Consider the following 25786-nt stretch of genomic DNA (forward strand, 5'->3'; position numbering starts at 1 on the left):
CATACACCTTTTGTTCACTCTCTACGTATTTATCCTCCCCACGTGACTCGCCATCAATTCTCGGCGCAATTTTTTTTTTTCGTTTTAAAATTTTTTTTTTTTTTAATGTAGTCGAAGAAATAAACGCACCGCCTATTTTTCCTCGCCACATGTTAGACTCGATTTCAATTCCCGGCGCAAACTTTGTTTTATTAATTTTTTTTTTAATTCGTTTTTTTTTTAATGTAATTGAAAAAAAAATTATGTAATAAATTTTACGTATTCGCTTATTATTACAAAAATACGAAAATAGTAAAAATTTAACTGGTTTAATTCCGAGGTGAGAAATGTGTTGTGTGTTGAGGTGAAAGATGTGTGGTGTTTCTAATTTTTGTGTGGGGAAAAGTCAGTGAGGTGTCTATAAACTCGGTGTGCTAAATTTCCTTATTACAAATCTTTCAAATCTCAATTGTACTAAAAAAAATCTCACAGTAACATTTGCACTTTCTCATTGCATTAACATTCTCTGCTATTAGCGTGGTAAATATCTGCAATCCTCCACTAGTGTGGTAAGTTGAATTTGAAAATCCCTTACTATGAATCTATAAATTGGTACTCGAAAAGTGCATTTAACATTTGCTCCTTCTCATTCCATTAACATTCTCTGCTGATACTGTGTTTTTGAAATTCCATGAATTCTATTCTCATTGACTATTTTTTACAGCTTGTTTTTGATACACTCCAAGGCTAAATATCCACTACAAGGTTACAATATTGATACTTGAAATACAATATAATAATTTGATGGACTATTGCCAAATTTTGGCTGAAGAAAGAAAAGGGAAAGAAAATAATGACCATCGGGTACCAATCAGCTGAGGAAACAACACCACCTTGTTTAGCCAAAATAAAAAAAAAATTGCGGGTGGCAGCTATCAATTTAATAAAAAAAATAATACACGTTTGCATAGAAAACGGAAAAACTACATTCATTTGCCGACTCCGAACGCCAATTGGCAAAAATACACTCGAAGGGTTACCATTGCCTGCCGAGGGGCGACCGCTATTAGAAAATGGTAGTTGCGCTCCAACCCATTGGGCTACGTCGGTTGAGAAAAACAAGTACAGCTTAGTCAATTTAAAAATGTATAAAAACAAACTTTCAATATCGAATTTGCAAAGCAAGAAAATTAAACTAAGTAGATTTTACTTACTCAATAAATGTTCGTATTTCACTGTATCTAAGATGAAATAGAATAATTTTGAAAGATTCTTCTTTATATATTATACTGATTTAGTGATCTATAATTATTATATAAAGAGGAGTGTTCGTTTGTATTTTTCGGGTAACCTCTGGAACCGCTGAACCCTCTCTGAAAATTCCTTCACTTATACAAAGCGGCTGCCGTAGGGTTGGTACCATTCGGAATTCAGAGAGAATGTAGTTTCGAATCTCTGTGAAACATAAAAATGAAGAAAAATGGTTTCTAATACCGGACGCCCCTCGGCAGACAATGAGAAACCTCCGAGTGTATTTCTCCCATGAAAAAGCTCTTGATAAAAAAATACCAGTCTAACGGTTAGACGCGATAGAAGTGAAACCTTCCGTAAAACAAACTGAGAGAGAATGAGACGAAGGCAGCATTAGGAGCGGGATAATTATAGGTTCATTATAATATTGCTATAAAGTTCATATTTTATTCATCCTCAATGTTTTCAATTTCAACAAATGATATGAGTGGCTTATGATAGCTAAAATATGATACAAATGCTTTGGTTTCGATGTTGTCAACATATCTTTGAAATACCGTGTCAATTGTTGTTTTTTTCTGTCGATATTCACGACACTTTTCTGCATTATTTTTCGGCATAATTGCGGTAAACATTTAAAAATGAAAATATTTACGAATATAAAAATACGGACGCAATACAGCACACGCGGTTGCTATTATGAGCGTAGTAGCGCGTATATTACACAGACGTACTAACATACACACAAACATTCGTAAGACGCTTGGTTTGAATTTTTTATACAATACATATGTATGTATGCTATACTATGGCCTAGCCCAGGGCTTCTTAAACTTTTTTATATAGCGACCCCCTTCAAGCTTAGGAAATTTTAAACGACCCCCTCCTCCATATAATGAAATATATATAATATTAACCGTAGATGTAGATGTAATATCGCACTATTTTACAATGTAAAAAAATAGGGATTAAAGAATACGTACCCATTCATTTCACATATATATAATTGGAAACGTTGACGGGATATCGGTCATAATAAAACACAATAAATAGAATGACATAAAACTATATATATATTTATTCAATAGAAAAATAAACTTTTGTAACAATTTTTTTATAAGAAAACATATTATTAACATCAAACAATATTAATGTGACGGATGTGATTGTTTATTTTTACACAAATAATTAAATCTAGGGTCAATTTGAGTTAGTGCAGATCGTAATAAATTTTCAACGTTTATTAAAGTTGAACGGTATTTTGATTTTATGTAAGTTAATGTGGAAAAGGCTGATTCACATAAATATGTTTTACAAAATGGCAGTAATTTGTTCATTGCCATTTCCGATAGTAGGGGATATTCTGATTTGATTTCTATCCAAAATTTATGCACAGGCACTTGAGAAAATCTGCGTCGCAAGGTAGTATCACTTGTTGATTCGGCAAATTCTTCTTGTGCTTTTAAGTTTAAAAAATTAATTTCTTCCCCCTTTCAGTAGTCTCGCGACCCCCCTGGGGGTCGCGACCCACAGTTTAAGAAGCTCTGGCCTAGCCTATGTACGTACATACATATTTGTGTTCTGAACTTCCAGCAAAACAATGCTTATTAATATACACATATGCATCTACATACAACCGCACACACAGGCCACTCACTTTATTCCTGTAAATGCGTATGTCGTCCAAAGCTAAAATTCTATGCCTAGCGACTACAAGAACAAAATGCATTAATAGGCGCAGGCGTAGCGGTCATCATCCTAGTTGCCATAGCGCTGAACAGTCGCGGCGGCGCCGAACAGTTTCAACTATTGTACTGTGCAACAAAAACTCATCATCAAAAAATTGATTTATAAATTCGAGCTCATAGTTCTAAGAGCAAGTACTTTCATTCATAAAACGAGCCGCCCATATGCTAATTTTCTCGACAATTCGAAAATAGTCAGTATTGGAATATTTCGCGTAGAATTATTTGCCAATATTCAATTTTTGTCAAGTCGAGTGTCCGCGGCTCCGTAAATATGTTTGCACCCATATATGTATGTAAATATATGTTTCTAAATGCTCGACAACCGCAGCTGCCTGTTCAAGGTTACTGTACATTAGGCCGGGGCGATTTGTGGGAAGGCAAAAAAATCGCCCATTGCTCTGTGAAAATCATATTCTAGGGATCAGAATAAGAAATTTTGCCGAAGGAACCATACCTCTAAAACGATTTCTGATGTCCCCCAATATGGGTCGAACTTTTTAGTTTCTTTTCTATAACTCACATTCATTCATTTACATATGTTCTGACTAAATAAATTTCTTAAGAGAAAAAATAGATAATATTATAATATAAATAAATAAAAGTAAAGAAAAAACATAGCCATTTAGCTGATTTTTTCATGTAAAGGCCAAAAATGGTGATATTTTGAAATTGGGGGACATCAGAATTCGTTTTAGAGGTATGGTTCCTTCGGCAAAGTTTCTTATTTTGATCCCTAGAATACGATTTTCATAGAGCAATGAGCGATTTTTAAATCGACCCGCCCTACTGTACATGCAATGCTGTGCCTATGAATGCGCGCTGGATTTCTTGAGAAATTTTACCGTATGTTTTGCTGTGGCGAGGCACATATGTACATACACACAACATATATACATATATCCGCATATATACATACATATATAAATTCACAAATTTAAATTTGCTTATGCCATCCTTCTGTGTGCCTGGTAGTGAAGCATTTTCTATACATACATATATATACGTATATCTTTTTGAAGTGAAAACTTCTTTAGAATCGTTGGGAGTGATTTGAGGAAAAGTGAAACGAAAAAGCGACCCTCTTGGCTACGAAGCGTTATATTATATGTTGATATAAAAGTAGCGACGAACTAAATAAAAATAACTTTTATTTTTTCTTGTGATTCGAACCAAGGATTTTGGATCGGAAGCTCACATTGCTAGTCGCTCGGCTACCGCGCCATGCTGTCGTCGCTGGCCTAAAAGTTATTTAGTTACGAAGCGTTATATTATATGTTGATATAAATAATTTTTGTGAGCGTGTAATTCTCAAAAGGTTTATTAGGTTTATTATTTTAAATGTATTGACTAGGTAGTGTGGTTATCAGCTTAACATCTGATAGATCCTCCATCGGAGGACAACAAATGTTAAACTGATTTTTGGAAATGGGCGGAGTGTTTTAGGGGCTTGCTCCGCCTCTGCCACGCGTTGACCCGGTATTGCAGTACCGCCGGGATTTCGTCCTTGAATAAATACAAGAAAAAATATACTAATACATTTAGCTTTGGTGGGAAGAGCCATAAATTTTTATATGAATACATGTAGACGAAAATGGAATTTTTTTTTTTTTTGAAATTTGCATTGTAGGACATTTCTGATTATTTATTGAAAACAGTTTTTTGGTTTAGATACTGAAAGTCAGTTTAAGTGAATCGGTATAAATATTTCGTACATTCATTTTTGGGAGAGTGTAATTCTCAAAAGGTTTATTAGAAAATCTATTGAAGTAGGTAGTGTGGTTATCAGCTTAACATCTGATAGATCCTCCATCGGAGGACAACAAATGTTAAACTATTAGGTCTATGAATAAGTTCATGCGGTTTTTTTCGAAATTTGAATTTCGGATCATTCCCATGGCTTTTAAACGTTTGGAAATGGTTGATTGATCAACTCCCAAAGTTTTTGCAACCTCTTCTTGCGTTTGAGCCGGATCTTGATCGAGCAATTCCTCCAATTCGGTATCCATGAACTTTGGCGGCGCGGCCAAAATCACCACTTTTAAAGCGTGCAAACCACTTCTGGCACGTTCGCTCAGCTAGAGCATGCTCACCATAAACTTCCACCAAGATACGATGACTTTCGGCTGCTTTTTTCTTCATATTAAAGAACTAGCGGACCCTCTGCCTGCTTCGCTAGGCATATCAAAATTAGAAATGAATAATGAACACTCGATTTAGATTCACTCTATGTGTATTTATTCTTTTTTTACAATATAAAATTAATGTTAATTTTAAACTTAAACTAACGCAAAGCCTTTTCGTAAACTACATTTTTTGTTTTGCCCTGAGTTGTGGTATAAATAAACAGAACTGATGGCTTTCCTACACGTGAACATGATACATATAATTGTCCGTGGGAGAAGCATGGATATTCTAAGTCAATTCAGCGTAATTCCAGCGATTGTCCTTGTGCTTTGTTTATTGTCATTGCAAATGCAAGACGTATTGAAAATTGCAATCTTTTGAAGTAAAAAGCTAAATCTGGTGGAATCGGCGGAATACGCGGAATCAATACGTCTTCACCTTTGAATTTTCCTTTTAAAATTGGTGCTTCAATAAGATTATTAATGACCTTTTTGACTGCTAATCTGCTAAGTAAAATAATTGGTGCACCAACTTTCAATTGTAAGCGATGAGCCGGCAGTCCAGGTAAATCCAAGGAATTTAAAAATTCTGTTGAATAATTTACAGCGTCATCTTGATTTATAACTGTATCAATTGATTTAAATGTTACAATCTCACCAGGCATATCATTTAAAATATTCGCATTCAATTGACCAACATCCTTATTTTTCGCAGCCAGTATTGCTCTCTCAGCTAACCAATTGTGATTTTGATAATTTTTCGCAATATTTGGAAAAACACTTGAAACTAATTCTTGTTTTGTGTGTGCAAAATTACAAAAATTATCTGGCAAAGTGATTAAGCCAATAGCAGCATCAATAGGAATTTGTCCATTTCCTATCTTCAGAAGTTGTCTTGAAAATTCGTCAGCCGATGCATAATTTTGCAAATAAACTCGCAGATTTGTTTTCAAGGTCAAAGTTTTTACGTGCCTCCATAAATGGGATGTCTTTAAACATGCTTTTAATTCACCTGCTGGTGTTGAACGTTTTTTTATTTTCACTGATTATTAAAATTTTACGCACAATATATTTTATTTTTATAAATTTTTTCCCAAAAAAAAAAACAACAATGAAAAACACACTCATATTTGCAATTTTAGTTGTTAAATGAAAATGTGTTTCAGGTACCTTTCAATGTTGCAACTACTCTTTGACTTTGAAACTGCTAACACTCACAAAATAATGCAACTCTTTTAAACACACATACAAATATAATTATTTATTTTGGGTTTTCCACTCGTCAAAGCAGCACATAAGGTTGCATTATTTAATTATTACCTAATAAAAACTTGTTCTCTTTTAACAATGATAATATTACTATGTGAAATCAAGTAAATATGGATTTTTGTATTATATCCTGAGCATTTGTCTTCAGCGCTATACCAATGTTCGAACACTTGGAGCATGAAATTTACAGAAGTATTGTTACAGAAATGCCTGAGAGCGCTATTTTAGTTATAAATACCTGCTTTTAGGCATTTATCTCGTAAACGTACGTTTGCCCATATAAAATTGTCTACGTAAATGCATGAAAAAAGTGTTAGCATAACTTTTTCGAGTATAAATGTATACATGCAGGAGGATTTATTTTTTAAATTTTTCTCGTCGGCTTTCGCGTTTTCTTTTCTTGGTTTTAGACTTTCACCACAGAAAAATTACGCAAACCCATGAACAAAGTTAAACTAAAACCTGATCTTAATACTCGAGCTACCATCAAATTAACACATTTTATTTTTTAAAAGAACATTTATGGCGACTGTCGATCCATATGATGGATTTCAAAAAATGTATGGATTCAACCGCTAAATAATTTCGTATATTTTAAATCCATCTAAACTTTTACATTTGCGCATTTATATTTGTATTTAACATTTAGTTTAAGTAAACGTTTCAATATTTGTCCAAAAACTTTGAGCTTCGAAAAATACAGGCTTATGGTTATTAATGGAATCAAATATATTTAACGAATTTTTATTTTATCTAAATCATAAAACGTTCAAATGAAGCTCAAAATATTTTTCCAGTTAAAAAAAAAAAGCAATGTGCTTTGATGCCGTGTCACGCATGCATAAAAAGGAAAGAAAAGAGAGGACAACTATTGCGTTACGAATAATACAGTCGCATACGTCACCCGACATCGAAACAATGTTATTCATGACTGTGTATATTCTATTCATTTGCGTGTATTCTCATTCCGTATACGTAATGTCCGTATAAGGGAAACACGCAAATATTGTATTTTTCACACTTACACAACACACGCATACCTTTACCGATTTCTTTAAAACTTCACATAAACCATCTATGGACCAATACCAATGATCTGTGAAAGTTTGATTGAAATCGGTGAATGCGTTTAGGCGTGAATCGGCGACTAACGAACACAAAAAAACGTCTCCATTTTTATATATAAGATTCCCCGCAAAAACACATTATTTGGCACGAAATTCGACATTTTCAAGTGTGGTAAAAATATTGTTGTTTACGCTTCAAATAAAAAACTTATACTAACGTTTGTGCCTTACGACAGTAGCTCTCCAATGAATGTTTGGAAATGTGGATCGATGGAATAATAATCAAGTTACGCCATCTGTTGTAAAACCGCACGAACTTATCCATAGATAATTTTTGGAAATGCGCGGAGTGTTTTAGGGGCTTGCTCTCCACCTCTGCCACGGGTTGGCCCGGTATTGCAGTACCGCCGGGATTTCAGCCTTGAATAAATACAAGAAGAAATATACTAATACATTTAGCTTTGGTGGGAAGAGACATAAATTTTTATATGAATACAAGTAGACGAAAATGGAAGAAATTTGTAAGTCTGTTTCTTCGGTCCGTTTGGGTATTTTTTTTGACAACATCGAAACCAAAGCATTTGTATCATATTTTATCTATCATAAGCCACTCGTATCATTTGTTGAAATTGAAAATATTGAGGATGAATAATGATAAAATGAAGAAAATAAAATATGAACTTTATAGCAATATTATAATGAACCTATAATTATCCCGCTCCTAATGCTGCTTTCGTCTTATTCTCTCTCAGTTTGTTTTACGGAAGGTTTCACTTCTATCAAGTCTAACCGTTAGACTGGTATTTTTTTTCTTCTTCTTTTTGGTGTCGCTTTTTCGTTTCATCGAGTCTCAAATCACTCCCAACGATTCTAAAGAAGTTTTCACTTCAAAAACCTTGTTTATACTACAATATCGGTATCAAACAAAACCTATTTAAAAAAAAATCATTGCAAAACTTCTTTGAGAGTTTCCACCTTTTTTCAGACACTTAATTTGAGTTCGCTTTCAAATAGTTCAAGAATTAAAGAGCGCTATACAATATGGTTATCATCTAACAGGATATTTGGATTTCATATAATTTTTTCATTCTGTCCTCAAGTGTAGGAAAGCTAATTAGGTGGCAACGAGAATAGTAAGAAAGTAGGTAGGTGAAATGGTTGAATGGCATCCCCAAGTGAAATGAATCCCCAAGTAGCACTAAGGCGCTGGTTTGATATCATTATGAGACCTCCAATAGGCAGATATTTACAGCCCACCAGAGCTGTTGATGTAACGGAGAAGATTGACGGGTTTTAGATTGGCGCACCGTACCAGGCTGTCGAAGAAAAGAGGACCCAGTGACCATAATCGTCTGCCAAACCTGGACATCTACAGAGAAAGTGATCAACAGTATCCTTCTCTGAAAGGTCCCCACAGCTTCTGAAATGGGGGTTAAATAGTGAACCTAGCTTTTCCTCTGAAAGGTCCCCACAGCTTCTGAAATGGGGGTTAAATAGTGAACCCAGCTTTTCCGCGTGTGTGCCAATCGTCCAATGACCCGCAAACACAGCTATGAGCTTAAAGATTGAATGGTGTGAAGTCCTCTGGATTTTCTGGAGTCTATTATACTGGGGCCAAAGGGTTTTCGAATTGGAGTTCTATCTTTTCTGTAATTTCCTGAAAAATAAGTTGTGCGATTCCCCTTTAACAACAGTCACGGAGGTGCCGACGACCGAGTGGGAAAGCTCTGAGAACAATTCGGTACCCTTCTTAGCAAGCTCATCAACACTTTCATTTCCCTCGATGTTCCTATGCCCTGGAAGCCAAGTCAGAGAAATGTTACCTGCACTCCCAAGAGATTTGATCTCCTCCTTAGAGGAGTTGACTAGTTTGGATCTTCATCATGGCGTCCCGCCTTGACTATCGGAGAAAGTGTTAATATCTCCCTCGCTCACGCGTTCCCTAAGCATTTTGCGTACCTGCAGGATCGCATAGACTTCTGCTTGAAATACACTAGCAGTATTCGGTAATTCTAAATAAATAAATTAGCTAATTCAGAGAAAACCCCTGCTCCGACTCCCGATTCCACCTTGGAGCCGTTAGTGAAGGCAGATGTACTAGCTTCGGTACAGGTTTTCCCCCAATTCCTACCTACTTGGAAAGATTGCCCTGACACGACCCTCAAACTCCAGTTTGCAGATAGATAGAGTATGTCCAAAGTTTAGAGAAATTCGGAGTTAACCAGCCAGAAATGCTACCATGCCTTTTGAGAGATTGTCGCCTGAGACCAACGTCCTTTAACCTGATTTCGCTTTGAGCTGGGATGGAAATAACGTAAAAATCGATGGAATGTAAGCGCAAAACGACATTCATGGGCATATTCTACGTGATCCGGTGGTAGAGAAAAATTCAGTAAGTGGAGAGCAAGTTTTGGAAGAATTCTCGACCAAAGCGCTTTTGTTTAGTGTAAGGTCGCCAGAAAAACACTTGGCCTAACCAAAGCACAACACAGATATTTAAGTGTATTCGTAAACGTCTGGCAGTTTCAGCGGATAAAAGCTATCATCGAATAGGAGTGCGAAAGCATGACTCTATTTTATGTTAGTTGGGGCACAGATTGAGATATAACAGAAATTAAATCGGGGTTTAAAGTTAAGCATACCAATACTATATTACTGCAAAAGGTATTTAAAAATTCACTTCAGATAGTTTTTAGAAGTTTTTAAAGCGAGTATTGGCTGGTAAATTATGTGATAGTAATTATTTATTAAATAACCTCCTATTTGGACATCACCGCTCACTTTTTCACCTTTTCAGTAAATTATAGTATAATATAATATTTAGTAATACTAACCTTCGAAATTAACGAAGGCAAATTTATTTCACAAATTTTTTAAGCAATTAATTTCAAAATTAATAATTCCACTTAACCTGCCGCACAAAATAACTTCAAATTAAGCAAAGTGTTGCCAAGTACTCCTTTTTCAATTCTGTTTCTTAATTTCACAATTTACTGGCGCTTTCCAAAATGCGTATATTTTGTTGTCATAAAGTAAGTATGTAACGTTCGAGTTTCCACAAATTATTGTATAAAGTTCACTTATATATAAATATTTTTGTTTTTGCACTTTAACGTGTTTGTATTGATGTGAGTTTTAATATAGTATTTCAGTTTGCATATGTAGGTATGTATGAGCGTGTATATGTAGTAGTATGTGATATGTTTATATATTCAACCAGTTTTAACTTTAAAATGAACTTTAATTCGAAGACCGGAAAGGTTCGTTCTCAATGAAGCCCCTTATCAGACTGACTCTGAAGCAACAGTGGTTTTGTTTGAAACACCTTTTCGGCTGTCGATTGCCGGACAATCCACGCGTATCACTTCCTCGGCTACCATATATGTACATATGTATGTGTGCCACAGCGACGATTTGTACTAAAAACTCCTGGCGCCATTAAGAGTATGCGGTTGGATGAGTTATTGCATTTTAGCGGCGTTGACTTTTAGTACGAAAATCAGCTGAGAAGCAACAAGTTTGTTGATGGTCTAAGCCATGGCACAGACACACATACATGCTCATGTGAATATACATATGACTGCATAGGTATGTAATATCAGAGAATGTCCTAAAGAGTCATATTGTTTTCCTTGCACGATTTCTTTTTTACAATTAAGTTGGGTAAATCTTTTGAGTTTATTGTAATTAGAATTGCTTTAAAATAGTGTTTTAGGTTTTTTATATTTGATATTTAGAAATTTCTTTTCGGTATAAAATATTTCATACTGGATATGATCTGATTTTTATATAAATTAATCAAAAAGGAAATACATAAATCTGTTGAAAAAGCCAAACGCATAAATGCATACAAACTACCACCATTCTAACAAACGCAGAACACAAGCTTCTGCGCACGCTTGACACAGAGCATATAAAAAACAACAACCATTCGCCGTGGCCGCCTACTTCTTACCTTTCAGGAAAATGCTGTATATGTACAATACGCGGTTATATGCGATTCTTCGCACACGATTCGTTAAAAATGCTAAAAAGGAATCCGCGCGCATTCAGAGGCACAGAAATTGTGCCGAAAATTATGAATTATGAAGCGTAAACAAAATTGCCCCATAATATACTTAGACACCTTTTTAAACCTTTTGTATGAAGTGTAACGTTATTATTTGTCATTATTAAAGTCGAAAAATATGTGTTAAAGCTTTGAAACAAAAAGTAAATATTGATTGAAAAATTTTGGTTAATTTTGTTATGAACAGTACTGCACATCAATACAACTCACAGAAGCTTCAGTGATTTCTTCGATATTAAATGTTTGGCACTTTGTGCTTCATCCGAAGGCTATGCAGACAAGTAGCCTACGAAAAAGCCGCACTCTTATTTTAGAGTAAGTTTATTTCTTTGCTGCTAATATGCATATGCTTTTGTGCACTTTTTATCAATTGTGCACTTTTTATCAATATACATAAAGGAATATAATAATTTAGTATTTATATACCATGGGAGAACCAAAAATAATGTATTCGAAATTTTCCCTAGTATCGAAATGTCCGGGCTAGAACTTTTTCATATACTACTTGTTGTTTTTTTGTGTCTCTTACTGTAGCTTTTGCGAACACTTGACTCACAGCAGCAGTGGCTGTCGAGCAGTTGGAAGACATATTTACATACATACATATAAGGGTACATACATATATACGGAGCCGCGGCCACCGACATGACAAAAATCAAGATTTACCAAATATTGGCAAATAATTTGAATTCTACGCGAAATATTCCAATATTGACTATTTTTGAATGATCGAGAAAATTGGCATATGGGCGGCTCGTTTTATGAATGAAAGTATTTTACTCTTAGAAATATGAGCTCGAACTTATGAATGAATTTTTTGTTTTTGTTACATATAATATTTTAAATTGTTCAGCAGTCACCAAGGAACTCTCACAGCGTACAGTCGGTTTTTTCGTTCCGCCGAGATATTTCGAGCATTCTCTTTGATTGTGTTTAACCAATGACCGCATTTGTACAGTTATATTTTTTCCTGTTATTTCGGCCGCTTGTTCTTTTGTTTAGTTAGTGCATATTATAGAAAATTTGATAAAATTTAGTTACTGATTTGTTACTATGGTCCCTGGGGCCACTAACTTTAGAAACAATAGGTTCGCCCTGTTGTCTCCGTCACCTAAAGCCAAACGCCAAAAACCTGAAAATTCTCCACTGAATATATTTCCTGAAATTCCAATCACCAAAACGGATGACCCCCGGTTCTTGGTTATCAGAGCTCTGGATGAAAAGAAAACGCTGACAACTTTATCCAGTTTTGCTGTCTACAAGGGCATACAAGCAATAAGTAAAGAAGTCAACAATATTACTGAGCTTCGCGACGGTTCTCTGCTGTTACTTAGTCAAAATAAGAAAATCGCTGACAAATTGCCAACAAATTGCCGGGCGTTCGCAAATACACTGGCGCCATCCTACTAACATTTGATAAATACAACCTTCCAGACAAAATTGAAGTCGCTTGGAGAACTTAATATGTCCGTCCGTATTTCCCGAGTCAAAAGCGTTGCGAGGTTTGTCAGATTCAACTGGTGCCACGTGCAGCCTCCCCCCACACTCTCCTTACGAATGCACTAGAGTTATGTGCGCTAACTGCTAATCAGATCATCCCTCTTCCTCAAATTTATGTCCTAAGTTTCAACAAACCAAATAACATAAATAAATGCAGTATACGTGACGCGATCAAAAAAATATAATGACCAAATTCCCTACTCTGAACCCAAATTCGTTTGCAAGTGTAGCAAAAGCTTCAAATAACAATATTAAAGAAAGTACAAGAATATCTCAAAATGAAACCATTACGCCAAATAAGGTGTATCCTCTCACCATTCAATCTCCTCCCGACTCTCCTCTCGCCCCTTCTCTCCCCCCTCTCTCATTGATTGGATTATCCCCCTCCAATCCCCCTTCAGATATGGGTACATCCACCCTTTCTCCACTTTTTTCAGAATCTGAAGTACCGATCCTCCCTCCCTAATTCTAAGATCTAATCCCTTTATATTAATTTACTCATTTTTTTCTTTTATAGTCGCAATATGCTATCTATTCTGCAATGGAATATGAATGACTACTTTAATAATTATATTGACCTGGAAATTTTAATCAAAAATCATAACCCCTCCTTCTTCTTCTTAATTAGCGCGATAACCGCTTACGCGATTTTGGCCGAGTTTAACAAAGCTCGCCAGTCGTTTCTTTCTCGTGCTAACCGGCGCCAATTGGACACACCAAGTGAAGCCAAGTCCTTCTCCACCTGATCTTTCCAATGCAGAGGAGGCCTTCCTCTTCCTCTGCTACCAGCAGCTGGTACCGTATCGAATACTTTCAAAGCCGGAGCGTTTGTATCCATTCGGACGACATGACCCAGCCAACGTAGCCGTTGGATCTTTGTCCTATGTCTATGTCCTCGTAAAGCTCATACAGCTCATCGTTCCATCGTCCGCGATATTCGCCGTTGCCAACGTGCAAAGGTCCAAAACTCTTACGCAGAATCTTTCTCTCGAACACTCCAAGCGTCGCTTCATCGGATGTTGTCATCGTCCAAGCTTCTGCGCCATACCTTAGGACGGGCATGATGAGAGTCTTGTAGAGTGTTAGTTTTGTTCGTCGAGAGAGGACTTTACTGCTCAGTTGCCTACTTAGTCCAAAGTAGCACTTGTTGGCAAGAGAGATTCTACGTTGGATTTCAAGGCTGACATTGTTATCGGTGTTAATGCTGGTTCCTAAATAAACGAAGTCTTTTACAACCTCGAAATGTGCCGACGTGGGTGCCGATACGCGAGTGCGCCGACTGTTTGTTTGAAGACAGGAGGTACTTCGTTTTGTCCTCGTTCACCACCAAACCCATTCGCTTTGCCTCTTTATCCAGTTTGGTGAAGGCAGAACTAACAGCGCGGTTGTTAAGGCCAATGATATCGATATCATCGGCATACGCCAACAATTGTACGCTCTTATAAAATATTGTGCCTGAGCGATTAAGTTCTGCGGCTCGTACGATGCTCTCCAACATCAGATTAAAGAAGTCACGCGACAGCGAGTCACCCTGTCAGAAACCTCGTTTGGTATCAAACGGCTCGAAGAGGTCCTTCCCAATTCTGACGGCGCTGCTGCTGTTGAGCAACGTCATCTTGCAAAGCCGTATTAGTTTTATGGGGATACCAAATTCAGACTTACAAGTATTCAGCTTACAAGTAACTCCTTTCCGTACTGTCGAATGCAGCTTTGAAATCGACGAAAAGATGGTGTGTGTCGATTCTCCTTTCATGGGTCTTTTCCAAGATTTGGCGTATTGTAAATATTTGGTCGATGGTGGACTTTCCAGGTCTAAAGCCACACTGATAAGGTTCAATCAATTGGTTGACGGTGGGCTTCAGCTAATAGGCGATATTTAGAAGACTAATCCCGCGGTAATTGGCACAGATTGCAGGATCACCCTTCTTATGGATTGGGCAGAGCACACTTAAATTCCAATCGGCAGGCATGCTTTTATCCGACCATATTTTGCAAAGAAGCTGGTGCATTCACCTTACCAGCTCCTCGCCGCCATGTTTGAATAGCTCATCCGGCAGTCGGTCGGCGCCCGCGGCTTTGTTGTTCTTTAGCCGTGATATTACTATTCTCACCTCGTCATGGTCGGGTAGCGGAACGTCAATTCCGTCGTCGACGATTGGGGTATCGGGATCTTCACATTCTCTGTGGCATGCGCAGCTCTTCACTTTTAACAGGTTCGAGAAGTGTTCCCTCCATAATTTAAGATTGCTCTGTACGTCAGTAACCAGTTCGCCGTCTTTGTTCTTACAGGAAAGCGTCCCGGTCTTAAAACCTTCTGTAAGCCGCCGAACTTTCTGGTAGAATTTTGCAAACACTTGACTCACAGCAGCTGCGGCTGTCGAGCAGTTGGAAGACATATTTACATACATACATATAAAGGTGTATACATATGTATATACGGAGCCCCGGCCACCGACATGACAAAAATTCAAGATTTACCAAATATGGCAAATAATTTGAATTCTAAGCGAAATATTTCAATATCGACTATTTTCGAATGGTCGAGAAAATTGGCATATGGCGGCTCGTTTTATGAATGAAAGTACTTTGCTCTTAGAAATATGAGCTCGAACTTATTAATGAATTTTTTTGTTTTTGTACCATATAACATTCTAAATTGTTCAGCGCCGTCGCGACTAAAAGAATCGTGGCCCCTGCGACTGCGTTATACAATGAGAAGGCGCAAATGTTACTGTTAACTATTTTTACTACAGTTGTGATTTGAACATCGACTTTATAAACACCACACTGAGTTTTGCCTACACAAAGATTGAAATCACCACACATCTTTCACCTCAACACACAACACATTCCTCACCTCGACATTAAACCATTTAAATTTTTACTATTTTCGTATTTTTGAAATAATAAGCGAGTACGTAAAATTTATTACACAATTTGTTTTCGATTACATTAAAAAAAATAAAGGAAAATAATAAATGAAAAAAAAAATTGGCGCCGGGAATTGATGTCGAGTCTAACACGTGGCAAGGAAAAATCCGCGGTGCGTTTATTCTTGCGACTGCTTATTTTTTTATTATTTTTTTACTTTTGAAATGATAAGCGCATACATAAAATTTATTACACAATTTTATTTCTATTACATAAAAAAAAAACTTTAAGTGAGAAAAAAAAATTTTGGCGCCGGTAATTGATGCCAAGCCACACATGTGGCAGGGATATACTATACATACATATGTATGTAGATGCAGTGAGTTGTGATATAAAGCTGTGAATATCTTACGTGCAACGGTGATAAGTTTTAATACATTTTCTGAAAAGTAATTCATGACTGTTTTTCAATACATGCGCAAATGAATGTACATACATATTATGTATTTACTGAATGAAAGTATATAACCCTACCAAATATAATACATATGTATCTGTGTGCATATGTGCATGTTAATATAATGGTTTAAGATAAATCAACACTTATTTTATATTGTATTTCAATTTATAGTTTACTAGCAACCCGCCCAGCTTCGCACGGGTATAAAATATATACCCTATGTCACTCACTGAAAAAATTATTAAAATCGATCCAGTAGTTGTGGCTTATTCATTACTGCCCGTGACCTGCACGCGTTAAATTTGGAGTAAAACAATTCCCCTTTTTTTATAGCATGAAGATTTCCTGCTATCTTTGGGATATCTAAATTCATACCCTACATTTTTGCATATTAACTTTTTGCATTTTTACATATGTGTTTATTTTATTTTTACAACAATTACTATATTACAGAATGTCTTTATATACAACGTTCATAGCCTTCTTGTCATTAGACAATACAAACATGTTTTCTCTAGAGGTTACTCTTGAAAGAGCGACATACAGTTGGCCATGTGAAAAACAGTCAACACTCAAATCTAAGCCTGCAACGTTGAAGGTTTGACCCTGAGATTTATTAATGGTCATTGCAAAAGATGTCTTTACCGGAAATTGTAAGCGTTTAAATTGAAATGGTAGATCCGATGGTATCAGAGGGATTCGGGGAATCAATACATCTTCTCCGGTACCACATCCTGTGAGTATTGTGCACTCTATTATGAAAGTTTTCAGTGATTTTACCAGCAAACGCGTGCCATTGCAAAGTTTAGGTGGACTTAGGTTTCTTAATAAAATAACAGGACAACCTATTTTCAGTTCCATTTTGTGAGGAGGGAGTCCAGACGGGTTCAAAGAATTTAGAAATTCTGTAGGAAATTGAACAGCTTCTTCCAAATCGAGAACAGTATCGACCGAGTAGTATATTTTCGTCGGCGCATCAATCTTTGAAATAACCAAGTTATTTACTTTATCTACTTGTTCGTTAGTTGGTGACAGAATAGCTCTTTCTTTAAACCAAGATATTGTCTTATAACTTATGTTATCAATGTCAGGATAGACATTGTTGACTAACTCTTGGATGTTGTCTATCAAAACACAAAGGTTTTCTAGGTTAATCCTTCCCTCACTTTGTATTAATTCTCCATTGCCAACTTTTAGTAGCATCTCTGGAAATAGCCTGTTCTCACGTGAAGATGACGAAACCCTAATATTAGTTTTAAGATCTAATTTATTGACATGCGACCAAAGGTGGGATCTTTTTAGCGAAGCATTTATTTCGTCAGCACGTGTTCCTCGAGTCACAACTGGTAGGATTTGACGGAAATCTCCTGAGAACAGAATTGTACATCCACCCATAGGTGAATTTTTGTTGCGCAAATCGCGCATTGTCCTATCCAGTGCTTCCACAGACGTCTTGTTTGACATGGTAGCTTCGTCCCAGACTATTAATGAGCAGTCACGCATCAATTTTCCTGTATTGCTCTGTCTAGAAACACTACAGACGCTGTTATCATCATCGGTTGCGATTTTCAGCGGGAGCTTGAATGTAGAGTGTGCGGTTCGGCCTCCTTCCAAAAGAGTAGCGGCAATGCCGGATGACGCAACAGCTAACGCAATTTTTCCGGTAGATCTCACTTTTTTTAAAAGCAGATTGATTAAAAATGTTTTTCCTGTGCCTCCTGGGGCATCAAGGAAAAACAATTTCCCTTCATTGTTATCAATTGTTGATAGTAATGCAGTGAATACTTTTTTCTGATCGATGTTTAATCGTGGCTCATCTTGAGCTATATTTTGTAAAAGTCTCGTTTGATCGTATGATGTTTCTCTTGTGTACTCGGCACTATTAGTTAAATCAGTAGTATTAGCTGGCATCGGCAGCCCAAAATCCTTGATCGTTTTACCCGAAAGTAATTGGACTATTTTGTTTAATTCAAATAATGCTTCGTCAAATATGTTTTGGTCATATTGTACATCAACAGAGTTTGACTCTTGCCGTCGCCGAATCAGAATATCACTGGCCATATTTTCTTGAAATTTATTCCATAGACTAACAGAATCAGTTACTTGACAAAACACTACTATGACGGCAAATAAATATCTTAATGATGTAGCTGAACTACAAACAGCTGCTTCTGATAATGTATTTTCCCAGTGAGAATCGTCTTCCAAGAGCCCCATAGCTTTGCATGCTGCTTGATAAGTATTGTAAACAACACCTTGTAAAGTTCTTAGGTGAGCAAAGGATGTCGGGCCTTTTACAATATGAAGTAACATTCTCAGATAAAAGCATTCGCTGTTGTTGGGATGAATCACATAGACTCTGCCAAGAGCATCCGTTTTTTTTACTCCGGGGAAACCATCAACCGCAGTACCTTGTTTTCGCCGTTGAAAAGCTTTAGAACTCTGGTTCCATGTATAGTAACTTGGAACTCTGTCATATGTCAGTGTTTTCGCGAAATCATCTTGAGCACATAACTTGAAAAATGCTGTCAATGTTGTATCCGGCGGGTTATTAATAACTTCTTGTATATTGTTCTCAGTGAAATATACCCTTTGTCCATTTTCTAAATGAACTGCAAGGTGGACAATTGTGGGAGACCGGTCGTGCACTTCGAATGATAAAATCCTCCATACAGCTTCAGAGCTGCAGATGTAACGTCCAGACTGATATATTTCCACTTCATTTGGTGATTGTATGCTGAAAGTGGCTTGATCACTGCCTTTATTAATGTACTTAGTAACATATTGGATTGACTTTATTGAATTGCACAACTCCACGTTAATGTGGGCATCAAAAATTTTCAAAAGGAGCGGATTATAGGGAACGATCCATCGGTTGTCAATATCAATGTTTCGGACGGTAGCAATTTGCCCACCCCCTTCTGGCGATCGTCGACGATATTTGGGGTATCCATCATCGCTAGTAATTGTTTGAGTTTGGAACGACTTCGGAAATTTTTTGCTGCATTTAGAATCTCGCATACATGGAGAATTCGGGTTTAAAGTCCCGTAAGGGCCGTGTACCATATGTTTCTTTACGATTTCGTATAGGATAGGATCTTCATCTTTATCCGGTAATTCAGCTGAAATAACCCTGTCAATTTGGTTTGGTCTAATTTTGTTCACTAACCACACCAGCAGGTGTACATGTGGCAAGCCACGCTTCTGCCATTCTATTGTGTACATATGACAGTGCGGCGGACCGAATATATGAGACTTGTTAATGAGGTGCAGAATTTTCTGTACTTTTAAATGGAAGACTCTGTCTTGTGGTGAATTGGTGTTAATATTTTCTCTGATTTCCGACCAATTTGGGTTACATGTTGCAGTTATAAATAAATCAGGTTTGCCGTACTTTCTGACGTAAGCCATGGCGTCTTGCGATTTTTCGTGTAAATATCGAGGTCCACCTGTGAATGATGAAGGTAGTATAACCAACTGCCCAATGCCGTTGTGGTGTTCATTCGCCTGTAAAGCATCCTGAAGATGAACGTAATTTTCGGCTCTCAATTAAGTTTGATTATTACGGATGTAGGCCAATCTCTCAGATTCAATTTTAGCATATTGATCTACCAAGTATTGGTTTGTTAACATTCCATATCTAAGCAAAGTGTTGAAATCATTACGTCTTGTCATTATACGGTAGCAATAGTAGTTCATACATGACACTGTTTTACGCAGAGGTGTACCACCGATTGGGTCAACTTGAGAAATATTAATAGCATAACTATTTTCTCCACGACATAGCATCAAAGGATATTGTAAGCTGTCATAAGATCTGTGTAACTCTGAAATTTTTTGCAAATTATCATCACGACTATGCAATACAATATCTCTTTTGTCAAATTGCTGTCCGGCTATCACCACTGCTACTTCACTCGTGGAAGGCGCATTGTATCGTCCTCTGTGTTCTCCAACAGGAACTTTATTTGCATGGATTACGACATTAAAGTCAGGAGTATCTGCTGGAACACTCTCAATCGCAGTTTTGAAAGACTGTATGTAGCAATTATGAGAATGTAACATATCTTGGAGAGATCTAATCAAATCTCTATCAATTGGCCGTGCAACACTTGAACACCTCGTAGATGCTTGTGTATCTGGATCTGCAATAAAATATATTTGCAGGAATTTGTGATCATCGGGTCGAAGTGGTAGCAAGCTCCCAGCTAAGTGGTATACTTGCCCTTGAATTTTAAATGTAGGCATGAAGCCACGCTCAACGACTTGCTTACTCTTAAAAGAGGTTATTTGAAATGCGGTATTGTAATGGCGTATATAGCGCATGAAATAATTAGATTTCTGATGATCACCCGTAAGAAGAGAGTGAAGTGGTTCAGGTGGAGGGAGAATTTCTTCTAATTTGACTTTTCCTTGTAAACAACACATACCTTTCGATTCGTCCTTGAATTTCAATGCGAAGCAATGTTCACACACTACTGACATAGTACCTATTGATACTATTCGGTCGTCCTTGTAAGAAATCGAAGGATCATAATTCATGGCCGAATTTTCTTTACTCACCCATGAATTAGTAACTCGTGCTGATGATTCTCTGGCTCTCTTTATTCGATGTCTGTCCTTATCTCGGGTGCGGCGAAGCTCACGCTCTCTTGAAGATTCTCCCTCTCTCTGAGCTCTATATCTATCCCGAAGCTGACTGAGTCGAGCCTCACGCTCTGCTGACGATTCTCTGTCCCTCTGAACCGTATGCCTATCTCGATCCCGGCTGCAACGAACCTGACGCTCTACTGAAGATTCCCTCTCTCTCTCAGCTCTATATCTATCCCGCATCTGACTGCGGCGAGCCTCACGTTCCGTTGACGATTTTTCATCTCTTGCTGAACGTAGTCTTCTGGCATCCACTGTACTACGACCTATGTTCGAACGACGACGTCTTCCAGCCATGACTTTATAATTTTTGTGAAAATTTACTCAGTTCTATATGTATGATTACCTATCCACAAATTGTCATATTATTAGTATGTGCCGCAGTTAAAAATATGTAAATACTTACCATTTAGAAACAAAAGATAATTACTGATGTAATATCTTGAAAAATATTTTTTTCAATTATATGCTGTAAAGAGTCATATACATAGATCTATATTAAAACAACAATGTATTTAAGGTATTTAATTGGTTAAGGATTAATGATGTACCTATTTGCTGAAATCACTTCGAAAATAAGCTATTAGTTGTCGTAAAAAGTAAATGACAAAAAATGTTATTGTATGGAATCGATAGCAAACTAAACGCGCTCCGAATCAATAAAAACTATTCAAAAACTGTATTTTAACACGTTCCCTGTCCCAATACAAAAATGCAAAATTGACCGACACGTCCAACAGCGTTTTTTGAATAATTAGTTTTTTTGTAGTCATAGCTTTATATAATACTAATAATTAAAAAAAAAACGGATGTAGGGTATTTCTACCTGAAACACATATGGTCCATGAGCGTAGAGGGACATTTTTGCTTCTGCACGTTCATGAAACACATGTGGTTTATATACCCCCTGACGCACATATGGCTCAGGAACGTATCAGTGCTTATCAGGCGCACGTTTCCTGAACCATATATGGCTCAGCAGACAGGGAACGTGTTAATTATGTGGGAATTACTAATATAGAACGTGAAAATAGCGTTTTATTTCGCTGTAAAATTGTATGTGCATATAATTACATGGAATTCAGTACATACATAGATACATATGTACATACGTCCGAAATGAAATAATGCGAGCGATTCGTAAATACATACATACATACGTCACCATACGATGTAATTCAACATTAATGAGGTGTGGTGAGATTATCGCTTAACGCCTGTTGCTTCATTCGGTTGACAGCGAACAAACACACAAACAGCTTTTTTTGGAAAAAGAGCTGCTTTTGTTTAAACAATTTTGGTTAAATAACAAATATATCAATTTTTTTTTTATGCAGAACGAAAGTAAATATTTCAAAGTTAAACTCTAAGAAAGTTTCATTTTAATTGGTTGATTCGTCTATGATTTATGGCCGTGAAAACAAAAAAAATATGTTTTTTTGCCACATTTTGACCGATTGCCACGCCCCCTTTATATATTTCTTCACATTATATAGATATAAACCTTCCTCTTCAATCAATCTATCTTTAAAAAAAAACCGCATCAAAATCCGTTGCGTAGTTTTAAAGATTTAAGCGATTACGTGGACATAGGGACAGAAAAAGCGACTTTGTTTTATAATATGTAGTGATGTATTCGACGGCAAATTACATACATATAGTATGTATATGTGCATGTACATTTGTATATGGAAACAATAATGCACAAGACAACAACAACATCTTCCTTTCATACGTACATATCCATGTATGCCCAAATGACCTTGACTTATGTATTTATTCACTCGTCACAGCACATCAAATTCCAACCAGAAATCAAATATATATACATATGTATGTGCATACGCACTAGTGAACGAATTTCTTCCTAATAAATGCAAAAACAATTCTGCTTCAAGGCCTGTGTAGGTGTGTTGTACAAATTAATTATCTTCACATTGATAACTTTAAAAAAATAATTTCTTGCGGAGCAACTCCGTATTTATTTCACAACTGTAAATTATAAACTAAACTTTACAAAATTTCTTAAAGCTAATTTAACCTATGCATTCCCTCATTCACCTGTTATGCCGCGTGACCATATTCGCGGAATTTTGCTTGTTGCCGTTCACACGGTTTATTACATACATAGCGTCAGCGAAAAGATCGAGCAACTGAGGTGGATCAACTTTCAGCGGAAACACGTGTAAATTAGCTTTAAGAAATTTTGTAAAGTTTAGTTGATATTTTTCAATTGTGAAATAAATACGGAGTTGCTCCGCAAAAAATAAATTTTTTTTTAAATTATCAATGTGAAGATAATTAATTGGCGCCCAACGTGGTTGGAGGAATTCGGTGCCTAAGACGACCTTAAGCAGCTCGCCGCACCTCAAGCTTCCAGTTTTAAAAGTGCCTAAGACGACCTTAAGCAGCTCGCCGCACCTCAAGCTTCCAGTGCCAAGACGACCTTAAGCAGCTCGCCGCACCTCAAGCTTCCAATGCCAAGACGACCTCAAGCAGCTCGCCGCGCACCTCCAATAAACCACAACAACTCCTGTACAAGGACACCCGTACTGCTGTTCTGTAGCACCAGTTCGCAGACACCCAAACGATTTAGGACTTCGGTAGACCCCTAGTAGCTGACAGCGCAAAAAGGACCCCCTACGAAAGCCTGTGTTGGAGTATTGCGGTACGTATATATTTATTTAGCGAATAAGAAAAGTGAAAAAGAAATAAAAATATTGTGAAAAAATGAATATAATAAAAAATTTTAAAGGAATATTTCAAACTAGAAGAAAATAAAATTAATTTCTAGAGAAAGAAAAATTAACAAAGAATAAAAATTATTGTGGATTCTAAATAAATTAGGATAGCGAATAAGAAAAGTGAAAAAGAAATAAAAATATTGTGAAAAAATAAATATAATAAAAACAAAGATTAAAGAAATATTTGAAAGTAAAGTAAATTAGAGGAAAATAAAACTAATTTCCAGAGAAAGAAAAATTAACAAAGAATAATAATTACTGCGGATTTTATATAAATTAAGAAAGTGAAAGTGAAAATATTGTAAAAACAAAATATAATTAAAAAAATTAAAGGAATATTTGAAAGTAAAGTAAATTATAGGTAAATAATATTAATTTCCAGAGAAATAAACAAAGAATAGTAAATAAAAGTGAATACAGAAAATATTTGAGAAAAGTTTAAGAAAATTTAAGAAAAAAAGTAAACAGTTAAATTAATTTTTTATAAAACCTTGTTAAATTTATATACATATATAAAATGAGTAACCCAAACAATCTCATTAGGCCCCCAGTCCTTAACGCACCAAACATACCAATCCCACCAAATCCCAATACTATACCCGGACTCAGTGAATTTATTACTAATATTGTAACGAACGTTCTTAGAAACACGAACAGAGAAGACATAGGGACGGACCAAATAATTAATCCCGAACATCTTAATAATTTAAACGAACTAGACAAAATACCGGACATTGTCAGGTCTATAAGGGAATTTTCAGGAAAAGAAGATGAATTTAATTCAAGGAAGAAATCGGTAGAAAGAATTCTTAAGATCTACGAACCATCTGTAGGAACACCAAAATTCTATGGTATTTTAAGTGTCATTCGAAATAAAATTATCGGTGAAGCTGATGCTATTTTGGAGTCATACAATACTCCATTAAATTGGAAATCCATACTTAAATGTCTAACACTTCATTACGCGGATAAACGCGACATATCAACCTTAGAATATCAAATGACCACCCTCGTACAAGGCAATCAATCTATACAAGAATACTACCAAACAGTTTACAAACATCTATCCCTAATACTAAATAAAATAGGACTTATGGACATATCTCATGAAGCAACCTGCCTCCTTACACAAACTTATAGGGATAAGGCCCTCGACACGTTCATACGTGGACTAAGAGGAGACCTTCCACGCCTTCTCGGAATGCGAGAACCTGTTGACTTACCTCAAGCACTCCACCTGTGTTTAAAACTCGAAAACCAAAATTACCGTACGAACTACGCTTGTAATAACCACAATAGAAAAAGTTTTCAGAACCAAGCACCACCAGTGCCACCAAGAAGATTCAACCAGCCAACCCCACAAAGACAACAAACATTTTACCCTCAGTTAGCGTACATCCCGCAACCCCAAAATAATGCTATCCATAATAATAATTTCCAAAGACCCTTCTTTAACCAAAACAATAATAATCGTCCACAATTCGTACCACCTCGAAATTTTCCACCAAAACCCCAGCAAAAACCAGAGCCTATGGAAGTAGACCGGAGTCTACAAACAAGAAGAGTAAACTATATGAATCGGCCACCATCGAATCGAAATTTTCAAGGAAAAAGACCAACAACAATGCAACCACCAATACAAGATAAACGTCAACGCAATTTTAATATAGAAACACATTACGAAGATGTAACCAACACGCCATACTACGAAGACACTCTAACATTACCCGAATACGTCGACCCTATCAGGAACTATAACATAGAAGAAGACGACCAACCCGATTTCAAGAACCAATTTCAGGACGTTGATTTTACAGACATTCATTTTTTAGAATGAATGTCTCTTCGTTGCCATACATTGAGAGCAAAACGAGCGATGGAGAGATAATAAAAATCTTGATAGATACTGGTTCTAACAAGAACTACGTTCAGCCTCGTTTAGTAAAAACGAAAATTAGAAATGAAACCCCTTTTAAAGCCAATTCAGTAGGAGGATATATCGATGTTACCCACCACACATTTGCAAACCTCTTTAACTTAAAAGAATCCAATATA

The 25786-nt window shown here is 36.4% G+C and overlaps 1 pseudogene; it reads left to right on the forward strand.

The window, feature by feature from the left end:
* The first annotated feature begins 4306 nt into the window (after positions 1 to 4306).
* LOC129251152 (U2 spliceosomal RNA) lies at positions 4307 to 4487 on the forward strand (annotated as a pseudogene).
* The last annotated feature ends 21299 nt before the right edge of the window (positions 4488 to 25786 follow it).

The sequence above is a fragment of the Anastrepha obliqua genome, unplaced genomic scaffold (genome assembly GCF_027943255.1).
Source record: "Anastrepha obliqua isolate idAnaObli1 unplaced genomic scaffold, idAnaObli1_1.0 ptg000005lb, whole genome shotgun sequence".
NCBI lineage: Eukaryota > Metazoa > Arthropoda > Insecta > Diptera > Tephritidae > Anastrepha > Anastrepha obliqua.